The sequence below is a fragment of the Colobus angolensis genome, unplaced genomic scaffold (genome assembly GCF_000951035.1).
Source record: "Colobus angolensis palliatus isolate OR3802 unplaced genomic scaffold, Cang.pa_1.0 Scaffold5, whole genome shotgun sequence".
Taxonomy (NCBI): domain Eukaryota; kingdom Metazoa; phylum Chordata; class Mammalia; order Primates; family Cercopithecidae; genus Colobus; species Colobus angolensis.
The window spans coordinates 13,006,400-13,022,925 of NW_012118487.1; the positions used below are offsets into that span (position 1 = coordinate 13,006,400).

General features: G+C 34.3%; 1 protein-coding gene across 2 annotated transcripts in view; it reads left to right on the top strand.

Moving 5' to 3' along the window:
• Window positions 1-16,526, top strand: part of GLRA3 (glycine receptor, alpha 3) — a 171,280-nt gene that overhangs the window by 114,363 nt on the left and 40,391 nt on the right. The gene's annotated exons all lie outside the window — the stretch shown is intronic.

Below are 16,526 nucleotides of genomic sequence, written 5' to 3' on the forward strand. Positions count from 1 at the left end.
AGAAGTGGAAAACCTCACCAATGCGTAAAAGTTAAAAAAAATTATTTAGATTTGAAAAGAAAATATAAGAAAATAACTCAGTGAAGAAGTACTGCTTGCCAAAAAGAACAGCCTAAATCTCTAAAATTACAGAGTAATTTTTAAGGGTCAACTTGAAAAAAAAAAAAAACGCTAGCAAAAGCTTTCAGAAACTTGCAGTATACTTTAATAGTATTGTTGGATAGAAATATCTAAAGATAGAATACACTTTAATGGGGTTTTGGGATAGAAAATTCTAAAGAGAGATGAGAGGTTTTTATGATTTTAATTTCTCAGATTCATTTAAAAACATGTTTGACATTACTCAGATCACTTACTCTGGAATTTATGCTAAATTAGCTAAGGCAAAAGATAAGATTTGGTGATGATTTTTCACAATTATTTTATAATAGTCTCTACTGTCATCCAAGCTCTTTCATAATTTAAAAGTTTGGATACTGTTCAAAATAATATTATGTTTTTTGTTTGCCTAGTGAGAAATACAGATGGTTCTTGTTTTCTGAGTATTTGTTGCTTAAACCTCTGCAGTTACAGTGTTAGCTAGAAAACAGAAGTCCCCCCAAGACAAAACTATACACCAATGAACTCACTACTTATAAAATAAATCCCCACTTAAACATTAAATATTCCATCCTATGCAACACCAATGGCCATTCTCTTCTAATCTGTCCACATCTTTCTAGGTTGAATTTTTACTGATCATCAGGTATTCTAAGCATATTGACCACAGTCAATCATATGGTCAAATTATGCTTCGAAAAGTTAAGTGACTTTCCCAAGGTCACACAACTGTGAAGTGGACAGAGAAAACAATATGATTTAATAGCTCACAAACTTTTCATACAACCATCGGTCATTTAAAAATCTATACGATGATTTCCAAATATTTATATATTGTAACTGTGGTATTCTTAAATTATGTCTGCAAGTTAAACATACCCAGTAATTTCATTTGTTTTCTCACGTGAAAAGACTTAGAGTTCCCTCCTTTGCCTATTTCCTTTCTCCTAGACGTCTTTCCATGTATTAAAATTGGCCTAAATCGAGACTGCAGAGTAGCGCTTCCCACTGGTGACAGTGCCAATCATTCTGTTACTATTGCAGTTTCAGATCACACATACCTTAGAGGTAGCTGCAAAACACTCTTAACTCAGAACACATCTACAGTCAGCTGAGTACTACAACTAAGTTCTATGTCTCCCATTCCATGTTTACTAAATTGGTTCGCTTGGATAAATACAAAGTATTTTACCTTTTTTCTAGTTAAAGATCATCTTACTAGGTTTAGTACATAATTCTACTTTGATGATCCATGTCTCTACTGGTTAATCACCCAGAGAATTGAACAATATATCATTACACACTCCCAGAAGCACAGGACTGAAAGTCTTGCAACAGTGCACTAGAGGTATTTGTCTTGATTTCTTACTACTGAGAAAACCAACAATTGCTTTTTCAATCAGCTATGAACTACTTAAATTGATATCAATTTCAACATTTTGAAATCCTTGTTTATAAGAAAAACATTAGAATTCATCAGATAGCTTGCTGAGAACGCTGTAGTATCCCTTAATATTCTAGCATAGTTGGTAATTAGAGTATAATATGATATAAGTGTAGCATGGCTTTTCCTTTATGACCCTAATTCTGGCTCCTACTGACCACAGCTTCCTGCTCTACCTGCTCCCAGATGTAATCTTAACTACTCTAGAATTGTATGGATTTGGTGTTAAGCTCCTTTAATTCACAGAATCTACCTGTTAATAAACTTGAAAATATTCTCAACATTAATCTCTTAGCAGCTTTGCAAAATTCTTTATCACCCCTCTGAGATTCCATACAGCAACAGCAATCTCATCTGCAAACATATTCATGCTTTGGAATTTTATTTTCCTTCAGAGAGAAGATGTAGATAAAACGTTTATCTTTCTCTTGTCCTCCTCAAGCAGCGTTCCTATTCCCTCCTATTCTTACAGAACCCAGGGATCCCTTTCATGTTTGTATTTTCAACTTCAATATAGATAAAATTAAATGTAGAGCCTTAATACATCAAGAAAATATTTATTGTTATATTTGGTGTCAGTGTTCTGTTTGGCTTATCATTTACCTCCTTTACTTCACTTTTGTATACTTTTTCAGACAAGTTGTTAACAAAGATGTTTGATATCAAATGAAATGCTTATCTATTTATTTCAACATTGTGCTTTTGTGGTTATTAACGATGTGGTTACCATAATCCTCATGTCAAATAAAACTGTGCTCTTCTCTCTGCCTAAAATGTGTTTCCTGAATACACCAGGCCATTTCTGATATTCTTAAGTTAGCTCTCTTCTCCCCAGTTGCTTCCTATCCCATTAAATTATAAATTTAGTTCAAAATACATATCACCATCTGAAATGATTATTTTATTTCTGATAACATTTTTATTGCCCACCCCACCACCACCCACTACATGCAAGTTCCATGTAGACGAGAAACTGTCTCTCATTCCTCACTTATTATCACTAGAAATTCTAGCAAAAATTAAGACAGTGAACTCTTTGTTTCTCTTAATGACAGTCAATAATATGGTCATATTTTTTACAATGCAGCTAATATAGCTCACCTGTAGCCATATTTCATCCAAAGAGCCATTCAAGAAAACATCAGGTTGGTTATTCAGAATGACTCCTCTCTTCTCTTACATAACTGAAAAGACTATTGAAGGCTAATTCATTGTATTTACCCAGGTTATACTTTCAACTCATGTCATGATACCACAAGGTCTTCTGCACACTGTGCATCCATCATCTATTTCCTCCCCCAAAATGTCACCAGTCTTTTCTTCTTTTAGCTTTTGATTGTGGTAAAATCCATATCTTAGTCTGTATTTTGCTTCTATGACACAATACCACAGGTTAGGTCATTTTTAATGGATACAAATGTATTGGCTCACAGTTCTGGAGGCTGGAAAATCCAAAATAAAGTTGCCTGCCTTTATGTTTCAAAATATGAAAGTAACCCATTTCCATCAATGGATGAGTAGAGAAACAAAATATTATATACATACAATGGAATATTATTCAAACTTAAAAAGGAAGAAAATCCTGACATATACTATAACGTAGATAAACTTTGAGAACTTTCTTAAGTGAAATAAGCCAGTCACACAAAGACAAATACGGTATGAATCTACTTATATATGGATTTAGAGCAGCTAAAATCATATAAGCAAAATGTAGAATGGTGGTTCTCAGTGGAAAGAGGAAGTGGGGAATGGAGAGTTGTTTAATGAATCTAGAGTTTCAGTTTTGCAAGATGAAATAGTTTGGGAGATTGCTGATACAACATTGTGAAGATACCAAATACGACTGAACTGAATGCTTAAAACGGTTAGGATGGTACATTTTATGTTTGTATATGGCTATACTTTGAACATAACAAGACCTCCATCTCTACAAAAAATTTATAAACCCAAAAAAGTAGCTGGGCATGGTGACACTTGCCTGTAGTCCCAGCTACTTGGGAGGATCACTTTTGCCCAGGAGTTCGATGCTGCAGTGAGCTATGATTGCTTCACTGCACTCCAGCCTGGACAACACAGTGAGACCTTATCTCTTAAAAATATATAAATACATCAAAGATAAAAAAAAACCCCAAGACCAGTCAAGGCATTACTGCCTTACTATTCTCTATTCAAAACATTACACAACTTTCAGATACTGCTAAAGTGGTTTGGCTCACAGTGTCGATTAGGATTTGGGGCCTATTTAGTGAATGGATTGTTTCACAAATTTGAGCAGATCTGAACCTCCAGTATCCTGGGAGGCAGACACAGAATGCTTTCTCACAATCTGAAGTTTATTCCAGAAAGGTAGTCAGGCAAGACCCTCCTATAACCTCTCCTAGAGTGAAATCCAATCAACCACGATGCCTTTCCTCATTAAAATGGGCTCAGGGTCAGGTCATTTTCAGATTTTAATTGAAATTTCTCAGAAAAATTTAAACTTTGTGTATTCAAAGTGTGGTAATTCTGTGAAGTTTTGAGAAATATGAACAAAGTTATCGTTGTGTTTGTCATTTAAGAAGAGCAGTTAGGGGTCACAAATTATATATCCATACTTTTCCCAAGAGAGAGGGGGAAACCTTAAGTCTGTGATATATGTTAAAATGTCTTATAAGACAATGGTTATAGGTCAGCTATACCAGAAGTTTTAGAGAAAATGTAATTACTAGGAAGATACATAATTTACCGGACCAATAATTTAAATGAAACCACATGTAACGGCCTGATTTATGTTAAGAGTATTCAAATGAAATGCACAAATTATAAATAAAAATGTTTTAGTTAAATACATTTTGACATAGCAGTTGTTCCTTGTCAGGTCAATAAGATGTACTTGAGCAATATTTCTCCTAGCAATAGTCAGCATGTGCCAAGGGTGAGCATTTTCTTCCTTCTGCTTTTTGAATTCCAGCTGCTAATTAAGAACATAAGCATTTGCAAACTGGGTCAAACTAGAAATCTCTCTCTGTCTCCACCCTAATGCTGCCTAACTTTTGAGATAGCCAGACCAAATATGATTCTGGTTTACTTTTAAAACGAAATGTGAATCTACAATTTATTAGTAAATCTTTAAACTCATTTTTCAACTTAAGTGTATTCACAGCCCACATTCTCCCTTCGAATAAGTGCTTCTTTTATATATTTACCCACTGTGTAAAGTTTTGTATAACCTCTTTTCTCGTGTGTAGTCTTTTAAGCTATTTTTAAACCACCAAAGATTTTATGATTTTAAAAAGTGATAATGTAATAAATTTGAATGATTTCTTCAAAATTGGTATGTTTGTGCTAGGAAATTTTAATACAAACTGAGAAACAAACCAAAATGAATGCATTAGTAGCCTCTACTCACAATCCTCCTTTCTAGCCTTAGCTACTTTGTTTGCCTCATTACCAGTTGCCTTTTACTTTTTCTTCCTTACTTTCTCTCCCTCTCTCTCTGTCATACATATGCATTTGTGTTTGTCTCTATGAATACATATGTGTATATATACATATACTATATGAATGATTATAAACCCAAAAGATATTTCAAACAAAATACAGTAAATTTAAAAACATTTTTGTAGCACACTCATATTAACATTGCCAGTTTATGTCAGATTTAAGGTTTTTTACCTAATCTCATGGACATAAAGTTGTATTTTATTGTATTTACATCTCTTTTAGTTTCAGCTTGTTTTCCTACATACTTAGTAACTATTGCTGTTTCTTCTGTAACTTATCTATTTAAACCATTAATATAGAATTATCTTTTCGTTTTTATAATATTATTATATTATATTAAATTATATTATATTGTATCATATTTGTTACACATGTTATTTTCCATATGTTATTCACATTTTAACTTTACAATACCTTTCACGGTAAAGTTTTAAATATACATATAATAAAATTTGTTTTTCTTCATAAATTATGCTTTGTACATGCCAATGTTACAAATTATTATCATGCACTTTAATCCAGAACTTGTATAGCACCAATTATGTTTATATTTTAAATAAAATTAGATTTTATTTTTGCATCACTCCTTTTTCTAGAATTTTTTCTCATCATCTTTTATTAAAATTTTGCCATGTTAATTTAAAGCATCATTTTTTTAATGATATTGATTCTTCCTATCCATTGGCATGACATGTTTTTCCATTTGTTTGTGTTTTCTCTGATTTTTTTAAGGAGTGTTATGTAATTCTCATTGTAGAGATCTTTCTTTCACATGCCTGGTTATTCCTAGGTATTTTATTATTTTATTATTTCGTGCCAATTGTAAATTGAATTGCCTTTCTGATTTGGCTCTCAGTTTGGCTGTTGCTGGTGTGTAGGAATGATAGTGATTTTTGTGCATTGATTTTGTAGCCTGAAATTTTGCTGAAGTTGTTTATCAGCTGGAGGAGCTTTCGAGCCAAGACTATGGGGTTTTCTAGATATAAAAGCATGTCATCTACAAACAGAGGTAGTTTGACATCCTCTCTTCCTATTTGGATATCCTTTATATCTTTCTCTTGCCTGATCACTCTAGCTAGGACTTTCAATACTATGTTGAATAAAATTGGTGAGAGAGGACATTCTCGTCTTGTGCCAGTTTTCAAGGGGAATGCTTCCAGCTTTTGACTATTCAGTATAATGTTAGCTGCATGTTTGTCAGAGATGGCTCCTATGATTTTGAGATATTTTCCTTCAATACCTAGTTTATTGAGAGTTTTTAACATGAAGCAGTGCTGAATTTTATCGAAAGCTTTCTCTGAATCTATTGAGATAATCATTTGGTTTTTGTCTTTTGTTCTATTTACATAATGAATCACATTTATGGATTTGCATATGTTGAACCAACGTTGCATCCTGACAATGAAGCCTACTTGATCACGGTGTATTAGCTTTTTGATGTGCTGCTGGATTCAGTTTGAAATTATTTTGTTGAGAATTTTTGCACCGATGTTCATCAAGGATATTGGCCTGAGGTTTTCTTTTCTTGTGTGTGTCTTTGCCAGGATTTGGTATCAAGATGATTCTGGCCTCATATAATAAGTTGGGGAGGAGTCCCTCCTCCTCAATTTCTTGGAATAGCTTCTGTAAACATGGTACCAGCTCTTCTTTGTACATCTGGTAAAATTCAGAACTACGATTCTGTGAATCCATCAGCTCCTGGGCATTTTTTTTTTTTTTTGGTAGGCTATTTATTACTGATTCAATTTCGGAGGTTGTTATTGGTCTGTTTCGGGAATCAATTTCTTCTTGGCTTAGTCTTGGGAAACTGTACGTGTCCAGAATTTAAGCATCGCTTCTAGGTTTTCTAGTTTGTGTGTGTAAAGGTGTTCATGGTAGTTTCTGATGGTTGTTTTTATTTCTGTGGGGTCAGTAGTAATATTCCCTTCATCACTTCTAATTATATTTATTTGGACTTTCTCTCTTTTCTTCTTTATTAGTCTAGCTAGTGGCCTAGTTTTATGAATGTTTTCAAAAAACAAACAAACAAACTACTGGATTCTTTGATATTTTGAGTGGCTTTTTTGTGGCTTGATTTCCATCTGAGCCACTCCGGTTTTTGTTATTTCTTGTCTTCTGCTAGCTGTGGGGTTGATTTGTTTTTGCTTCTCTAGTTCTTTCAGTTGTGAAGTTAAGTTGTTAATTTGAGATCTTTCCACCTTTTTGATGTGGACATTTAGTGCTATCAGTTTCCTCCTTAACGCTGCCTTAATTGTGTACCAGAGGTTCTGGTATGTTGTATCTTTGTTCTCATTATTTTCCAAGAACTTGATTTCTGCCTTAATTTTATGATTTACCCCAAAGTCGTTCAGGAGTATGTTGTTTAATTTTCATGTATTTGCATGCTTTTGAGCAATTTTCATAGTGTGGACTTTTGTTTTGATTGCACTGTGGTTCAAAAGTGTGTTTGGTGTGATTTCATTAGTTTTAAATTTGTAATTTGTTGAGGATTGTTTTATGTCCAATTACATGGTCAATTTTAGGGTATGTGCCATGTAGTGAAGAGAAGAATGTATATTCTGCTGGTTTTGGGTGGAGAGTGCTGTAAAGGTCTATCAGATCCTTTTGGTCCAATGTCAAGTTTGCATCCTGAATATGTTTTTTACTTTTCTGACTTGACGATCTGACTAATACTCTCAGTGTAGTGCTGAAATCTCACACTATTATTGTGTGAGAGTCTATTTCTCTTTGTAGGTCTCTAAGAACTTGCTTTATGAATCTCGGTGCCCCTGTGGTAGTTGCATATATATTTAGGATAGCTAGGTCTTCTTGTTGAATTGAACCCTTTACCTTCTTTGTCATTTTTTATCTTTTTTGCTTTTAAATCTGTTTGGTCTAAAACTAGGATTGCAATTCTCGCTTTTTCTGGTTTCCATTTGCTTGGCAGATTTTCCTCCATCTCTTTACTTTGAGCAATGAGTATCATTACCTGTGAGATTGGTCTCTTGAAGACAGTATACTATTAGGTCTTTTTTTTTTAAATCCAGCTTGCCACTCTGTGCCTTTTAAGCGGGGCATTTAGCCCATTTACATTCAAGGTTAGCCCGAAGCAATTTACAGATTCAATGCTATTTCTATAAAATTACCAATGACATTCTTCACAGAACTAGAAAAAAAATAATTTTAAAACGCATATGGAACCAAAGAAGAGCCTGAATAGCCAAGGCAATCCTAAGCAAAATATAGAGACATCATGCTACCTGAATGTAAACTATACTACAAGGCTAAAGTAACCAAAAGAGAAGGGTGCTGGTACAAAAACAGACATATAGACGAACTGAACAGAATAGAGAGCCCAGAAAGAAGACAAAACATCTACAACCATCTGATCTTTGAAAAAGTTGACAAAAACAATCAATGGGGAAGAGATTCCCTATTCAATAAATGGTGCTGGGATAACTGGCTAGTCATATGCAAAAGATTGAAGCTGGACTCCTTCCTTACACCATATACAAAAATCAACTCAAGATGTATTAAATATTTAAAGGTAAAACCCAATTCTGTAAAAACCCTAGAAGATAACTTAAGAAATACCATCGCAGACATAGCAATGGACAAAGGTTTCATGATAAAGACACCAAAAGCAATTGCAACAAAAGTGAAAATCAACAAGTGGGAACTAATTATATTTAAGAGTTTCTGCACAGTAAAAGAGACTATCAACAGAGTAAACAGACAACCCACAGAATGGGAGAAAATATTTGCAAACTGTGCATCTGACAAAGGCCTAAAATCCAATATCTATAAGGAATTTTAACAAATTTACAATAAGAGAACATACAACCCCATTAAGAAGTGGGCAAAGGACACAAACAGACACTTTTCAAAAGAAGACAAGTAGCCAGCACATTTTTTCGTATGAAAAAATGTTCAACATCACTGACCATTAGAGAAATGCAAGTCAAAACTACAATGAGATATGATCTTACACTAGTCAAAATGGCTATTACTAAAAAGTCAAGAAATGACAGATGCTGGTGAGGTTGCAGAGATAAGGCAACATTTACTCACAGTTAGTGGGAGTGTAAATAAGTTCAACCAATGTGGAAAGCAGTATGGCCATTCCTCAAGGAACTAAAAGCAGAACTACCATTCAACCTGGATATTACTGGATATATACTATTACTGGATATATACTCAGAAGAATATAAATCATTGTAACATAGAGACACATGCACGTGAATGTTCATAGCAGCACTATTCACAATAGCAAACACTTGAAATCAACCTAAATGCCTATCCATGACAGGTTGGATAAAGGGATAAAGAAAATGTGGAACATATACAACAAGGAACACTATGCAGTCATAAAAAGAACAAGATCATGTATTTTGTGGGAACACCGATGGAGTTGGAGGCTATTATCCTTAGCAAACTAATGCAGGAAGAAAAAAACAAATACCTCATGTTCTCACTTACAAGTGGGAACCAAATGGCAAGACCTTATGAACACAAGGAAGGGAACAACAGACAGTGTCATCTACTTGAAGTGGGAGAGGAGGAGAAGGTAGAGGAGCAGAAAAAACAACTATTGGATACTGGACTTAATACCTAGGTGATGAAATAATATGTACAGCGAAGCCCTGTGACATGTGTTTACGTATGTAACAAACTTTCAAAGGTACCCTCAAACCTAAAATTTTAAATTGAATAAATAAATACAATAATAAAAAATAAAAACTACAAAACAAAAAGTGTTCATTTTTACCTTAAATTTCCACACATAGATCTGATTTTGGACTCTATTTCAAATGATTTATCTACATTGTGCATTTCTGAGGTTATTTGAATACATTATTGTGAAGATGTTATTCTCTCAGAATTGAGCCATAATTTCAATGCAATGTAAATGAAAATCCTAACATGATTTTCAATTGGATATTAATCTGAAATATGAAAGCCTATACACGGCAAAGGTAGTTTTGAAAATAATAAAGAAGTAGGCCCTTCTAACAGAGAACAAAATACACAAATAAAGTTATGGTGTTTAAATAATTTCTAAGCCAATGTGTACACATTATGTTTTTTCTCACTTATAAATGAGAACATGCAGTATTTATCTTTTTTGTCTGACTTGTTTTATTTAAGATAATGGACTCCAGTTACATCTATATTGATGCAAAAGGTATAGTTTCATTCTTTTTATGGCTGAAGAGTATTCCATTGTATATATATTCCACATTTTCTTTATCTAGTCATCCATTGATGGAGATCAAAGGTTTGAAATCTGTTTTGTCTGAAACTAGGGTTGCAACTCCTCCTTTTTTCTGCCTTCCATTTGCTTGGTAAATTTTTCTCCCTCCCTTTATTTTGAGCCTGTGAGTGTTATTATTTGTGAGATAGGTCTCTTGAAGACAGCATACCATTAGGTCTTTCTTTTTTTTTTTTTTTTTTAATGCAACTTACAACTCTATGCCTTTTAAGTCGGACATTTAGCCTGTTTACATTCAAGGTTAGTCTCCAGCATTTTTTATATTCATAAATAATCCACATCTTTGCTACTGTGAATAGTGCTGAAGAACATATGGACAGAGTGTAGAATGATAGACAGTGGAAACTCAGAAGGCTGACAGGGTAGAAAGAGGGGGAGGCTGAGAAGTTACTTAATGGATATAATATACATTATTTGGGTAATGGATACTCTAAAAGCACTGATTTCAATGCTAAGCAATCTATGCATGTAACAAAATTACACTGGTACTCGATACATTTATGTAAAATAAAAAGAAGTCAGGCTTCAGAGGCCTTTTCTACATCTCTCAAGATTACATCTACATCTTACTTTGCTGCTACACAGATATTCACATTGCTATGGTCCATTTGATATTCCACTATCTTACTGTGATACTTGCAAATAGTATAATTATTAAATGTGTATACATACTTAGATTTCTAAATTTTATCTTTGGTTCCTTTGATCAGTCTTCCTATTTCTATAACAGGACCAAATGCTTCTTATTGTTTTATTTTATAGTGCATTTTATTTAGTCAGATTTGTAAAGCTATACTTCAGTATATCATAAAACCAAAGGGTTGGAAAAGCCTTAGTTAGAGTTCATCTACTTTAACTAAACCAGTTAGTTTTAACTAAAACATTGAATGTCTCTTATAACATTCCTGAAAAATGATATCCCAGCCTCTGCTTTTGGGAAACTTATCACCTTAAAATACTATGATCAGACAATTCCATTAGATACTCTTATTTCTGTTTAACTGAAATGTACCTCTTTGGATTTTCTATTTTGATTATTACTTTCCTGTCATCACTTTTCTCTTCCAAAGCATTCTCCAAGATTCTTTATAGCTCTTCCTCTTCATTTATATATTATCTCTATGATGTTTTCAAATAATCAATAATTTTAATTAGTATATGTAGACAGTGGTTCTTAACTTATATCTTCAATCCTAAACTCATTTCCAATATCTAGTTCCACGATTTCAACTACCTTCAACATATAAGTCAATGTTGCAACTTGTTAGGCTCAACACCTGCATCCTCTTCTACCATCTCAAATTCAAGGCAACCCAAAATAAAGTCACACACACACACACACACACTTCCTCCTTCCCCTTTATATCTTCTCTATTTCTAATTCAAATATTCAAGCACCTGCTATATGCTGGCCACGTACTATTTTAAGTAATAGAAAATATGCCACTGACTAAAAGAGAATAAATTTCTTTTTCTATAAAGAGTAAATTCTAGGAGACAAAGTGGGAAAACAAAATAAAAACCCTGATGAATATATATAATGTCAAAACCTGATGTGTGTGTATATATATATATATATATATATATATGTTGTGTGTGTGTGTATATATATATATATATATATATATATATATAATGTTAGGTAAGGATAAGTACTATGGAAAAAATAAACAGAAAATAGGTAAGATAGAGTAACTGGAGGAAAGGTGTTTTATTAGATGGTCAAAGAAAGCTACTCTAATGTCATGAGGTTTGAAATACAAGCAAATATTGTTGCATAGCTACTTGTCAATGACTTAGACAGAAAACTTTGAAATTTTCCTCTTTTTTTCCTGTAAACACATAGTTAATTATGTGCCAATTTTGGTTAAATTATCTACTGAAATGTTACCTCTGACTTATAATCCTTGTGGACCATTGCAGAAGAATGAGAGGGTTTTCTTTTTTTGGTTTTGCTTTGTTTTGCCTTCTTATGAAGGCAGAAAACTTTAAGTCTCTTAAAGATTAATTGCAATGTGGAATTGGAAACCATATCAATGAACTCTTCCTACTCTTTTAAGTTAAAACGAACTTGTCTATCTTGCACTTTGAATGGGTCTTTCGTGTATGCTTTTTAAACATGTTTTTATCATTTCGAAAATATCAGATTGATGAGTTATTTAGATCTTCCAAACAGCTGACACACTTCATTGTACACATCAAAATGTCACATTTGTTGATGTCACCATCAAGCCCATCAAAAAATCTTTAAGTATTGGAAAGCTATCAAGCTCATGGTGTAACAACAATTTCTCCAAAATTCCAACTTTGACTTGAAAGTTCAAAATTTATCATTGACAGCAAATACTGTCTGTTGTTTCCCTTAACATGACAAGTTCAGATAAGTTCACTTATCTTTGAAAAAATGGTCTGCCAAATACCTAGGCACAGTAACCACAGTTTCCACCCATTTTTTTCACATAAAAAATAGTATTTCACAAAAAACCCAAGCTAGTCCCGGCTTGGAACTCAAAGACACCAGTGATTCTCCTTGAAAGAATCATATTACAGCCTGCAGCTGAGTATTTTGTGCAGACTTCCCATTTTGACATACAGAATATTAAAAGGTACTTACATAGGGTCCAAATTTAATAAAATTAATCATTGTTAGTGCTTCATCAAAGATCAAGAACAGTCTGAATTAAAAGTGGCATTGTTTTTACTATAAGATATTTACTGTTTCATAAGGGATCAAAGACATTCATAAATAAAAATGGGATTGTTTTTACTGCAAGATGTGGCAGTAAAACTACAGTAACTCCTAGCACAGTTTGGTGCCAGCCCCTTTATTTGTGCAAAAGCACTAGAAGTTTTACCCACCATTGGTTTTTCAACATCAGGGCAAATGTTGACACAATGAAAAAGGCAAATGATTATGAAAGCAGTTCTGACCCTGTGAATTCCATGAAAGAATCCTGCTAGAGTAATGCTACTCAGTTACAATTTTTGTGGTTCACCACTTGCTCAAAAGATTCCAGTGATCAAACTTTTAAACTGGAAATTTAAACTTAACATCATCTTACATTATTTGTCACTTTATATGCTTCTTCATGCAAACTGGCTCTAGACAAATGAAGCTCTTCCCATTGCTATTATAAACCTTGGGAGTTCGCAGTTTCTTTCAAATGATTTTGCTGCTTCTTGAGCCTGAAGTTCCTCACCTTTTGCATACTTTATATGCAGGCCCTGCCTTGTTTTCAAGATCCAGCTCAAATGGGGCCTAGGTAGATATCACAGAACCCTGTGCTAAAAGGAAACAGCACTTTCTGCCTCTCCCATGCCACTTACTCTTTACTCGGCAATAATATATCACATTGCCTGAAGCCTGGCAGGACATCTTCCATACAGTTGGTACTCAGTGAATAACTCTTTGATAAAACCAGCGTTTGGTTGCACTACGCCATTTGTTTATGTGTTTTATGGTAGCTAACATAGGAGGTTGTTGACTGAAGTTAGGGTTAATGTCTGCTCCCTGAATAAATTAGTATTCATTGGGAAGCTTACTGTGGTATAAGGTAATTCAGCTCACAATCTTGATCTCATTAACCAGTCTGTTCTCTTTAACATTCTCAGACTTGTATAAAGATCTACCAACCAACAGCATAAGGATCTTAAAACATTTTGAATTGTGTGAAAAAGTATTGATTTTTAAAAATTATGTCTGAGAGTTTGTTGAGACAATATTACCACTTAGTTGTTATCATTAACAACCAGTAAGTTACTCAAATAAAGGAATTGCCCCAACCATTGTCGCTTACTATCTTCCTTCTGGTTTCAAACTTAAGTACTTTTTGAACCATAATGAAGTGGTGTAGTATGATTATGAAATACACATACCTAAACTAATGTGGATGACTGTTTGAAACAAAAGCAAGCTACATATACTGTCTATAAATTGTATTAGTAACTAAATAAAGCTTGTCTTTGAAGGAATTTCATAAAGCTAGTTTCATTTCACAGAACACCTTGAGAAAATTTTAGAATATGAAAACAAAATGAAATTTCAGGTCATTTTTCCATTCATCTGTCTAAATTGGGACACAATCTCACATATTTTGTCTTCAGTGATTATAGGTGTGGAAGAATGAGAAACATGTCTTATCTAGCAGGAGGTAGAATTGGTGCCTATTTTAGTATCCTTAAATCTTTGAGAAATGTGCATCTACTTTCTCAGTAAAATGGTATTTATAATGGACATATTAAAGGACTTATGAATGAAAGTGAAAGCTTTCTATTATTACCAATCAAATCATTACTAACTTCAGGGGTCAATGAAATAAATGTATTCTAGTATAAGCAAGTATTAAGTCCCTACTATGTTAAATCCATCAGCCTACAGGACAGTCCTTCAGGTTCTCATATCTGTTCTGGAGTCAAAATTCAGATGTAGATGCATGCTTCCTTCAATCTCAGTGACTTCACAAACTCTACCAAATAGTGCTTGCTCCATAATGAGCCATCACGCTGATGATACTTCTGCTGAAAACTTCCGCAGCAGAATCCCATACAGTCCAAAGAGATCTGGTCAGTGACGCTCTTGCTACTACCATCTCCACTGCCTGTGGAGTGGATGCTGTGAGGTATACCTAAGGGTCAAGCGTGGTAGGGCATCTGGCTCCAGTCACTACCACCACTGCCGGATCAGATTTCACTGTGTCTGGGAGAGTTTTTCCCAGGTATTGGGGAGGGTGGAGGGTGATCAGTTCCTTTCCCTACTCAGTGTTCTAGTCAGCCTAACCTGTTCCATGCCAGTTGTTTCCAGTCACTCACATAGCCTCTTCCCTACAATACAAGCTTGTTTCCAGGAGAATTTGTTTGGGACCATTTCCCTTCTGCACTGCTTCACAGACCTGGAGCTTCTGCCTTTTCTTTTTTTTTTGAGACAGGGTCTTACTCTGTTGCCCAGGTTGGAGTGCAATGGTCGATCTCATCTCACTGCAACCTCTACCTCCCAGGTTCAAAGTATTCTCCTGCCTCAGCCTCCCAAGTAGCTGGTATTAAAGGTGCCCACCACCAAGTCCAGCTAATTTTTGTGTTTTTTAGTAGAGATGGGCTTTCACCACGTTGGCCAGGCTGGTCTCAAACTCCTGACTTCAGGTGATTGGCCCACCTCGGCCTTCCAAAGTGCTGGGATTACAAACTCCTGACTTCAGGTGATTGGCCCGCCTCGGCCTTCCTAAATGCTGGGATTACAGACGTGAGCCACTGCACCCAACTACTTTTAACATGTCGACCATTTGACTTGGTTCACAGGCCACACCATGCCTCCTCTCTCTTTCTACCTCCGTGGTAGTTGTGCATCAAGAAACTCATTGATCAAAGTAACAACAGTTCTGCCCCACAGGTCCCGTTCACTTTTGACTCATTTTCTGCAGTAGTCTTTAAACATACATTTCAACAGCTTCTCACTCAGAGGGAAGGAAAAGATAAAATTCTGCAATTCTTAGATACCTCCCATACAGAAATAGGAAATTTTAGTTTACTAAAGGCTGCTGACCTATGACAAAATCCATTAATCAATTCTATCCTGAATTCACTGATATTATGTTCAAGAGTTTCCACCTCCACCAACGGTCCCATGTTTAATGATTAAATCAAGGAGGTATTATGGGGTAGTACTTTCCCCCCACAGATGTTACGGTTTAAGTCATTTTCTTTGTGTGTGTGTTTTTCCCCCAAGTTGTTATTTATTTTCATGAGGGGTGAAAAGAGAATCCTTTATGATAACGAAAATATACTTTTTAAAAATACAACAGCTGCCAGCAATATACTGATGTAGATGTTCCAAAGAGCAAAGAAAATACATGCATTCTATAATAAACTTTTATTTGCCTGTTCAAGAAATTCTAAAGAAAATACTCCAATTCTATTCAACATTATGGCTTAAGGAGTTGAAATTTTTCCACAATAAAAATATAATTTGTCTGGCCCAAACCTTGACTATTTATAAATAGTATACCATGGCATGTCCCTTCAAGTTTTGACATGTCGTGGTATACTTTTAATGAGTCCACTTTGTTTTCTTTATTTATAAAGGATGAAAATTTTTAAAGTCCATATATATCAATAATGAATGCTCCCCTCTCTTTGAATTAAATGCTTAATTCAAATTAATGTAAGAAATTGGTGAATCATTAAATGATGAAATGTGTATCAAAATCTTCACGAAAACATAAATTTCCACTTCCTCCCCACTTTCACTTTGTA